Consider the following 773-nt stretch of genomic DNA (forward strand, 5'->3'; position numbering starts at 1 on the left):
AGTAGATAGCTGACCGTCCTCTAAAAAAAAAACAGTAAAGAACTGCAGAAATTCGCGGCCCCTCCGTCCCCAGCGATGGCCACAGCCCCGGGCAGTGCACGGTGGGGACAGTCCCAGCCTTTATTGAGCCTCAGCACTGCCTCCCCCTAGCCCAGCCCCTGCTGCGCTCCAGAGGGTGAAGCCACCTCCCACCGGGTCCCCTCCATCCCCCCTCTGCCCGGGCCCCCCCCCGACACCTTCTGCTGCCCCGAGAGGCATGGCGTGGGGACAGCAGGGCACGAAGAGGTGGGCAGGGGGACAGCGGGGCAGGCGGACAGAGTGTGAGGGTGGTGGAGGCCAGGGCAGCGGGGCAGGAGGGTGACAGCGCGTGGGGACAGCGGGCATGGGGACAGGGCAGTGGGCCATAAGGGTGATGACGTGGGGACAGCGGGGCACAAGAGTGATGGGCATGGGCACAGGACAGTGGGGCATGAGGGTGATGGGCATGGGGACAGCAGGCGTGGGGACAGGACAGTGGGGCACAAAGGGGACAGGGTGTGGTGACATGTCCCTGGGTGTGCCTATGGGCACCTTGGAGCAGGGAGGGGGGATTGGTGAGCCCCCAGCAGCTCCAACACACAGCCATGTCGTGGGGGCTCAGTGTGGCCATGGCGGGGAGAGGGCTGGGGGTCCTGGGCATTTGGCGGAGGCAGGGTGGGAGTGGGGAGCGAGGCCCATGGGGCAGCGAGGTTCTGGGCAGCGGGGATGCGGAGCATGCGGGGCGCAGGAGCACA

This window comes from Charadrius vociferus, unplaced genomic scaffold, assembly GCF_000708025.1.
Source record: "Charadrius vociferus isolate BGI_N301 unplaced genomic scaffold, ASM70802v2 scaffold472, whole genome shotgun sequence".
Lineage (NCBI taxonomy): Eukaryota > Metazoa > Chordata > Aves > Charadriiformes > Charadriidae > Charadrius > Charadrius vociferus.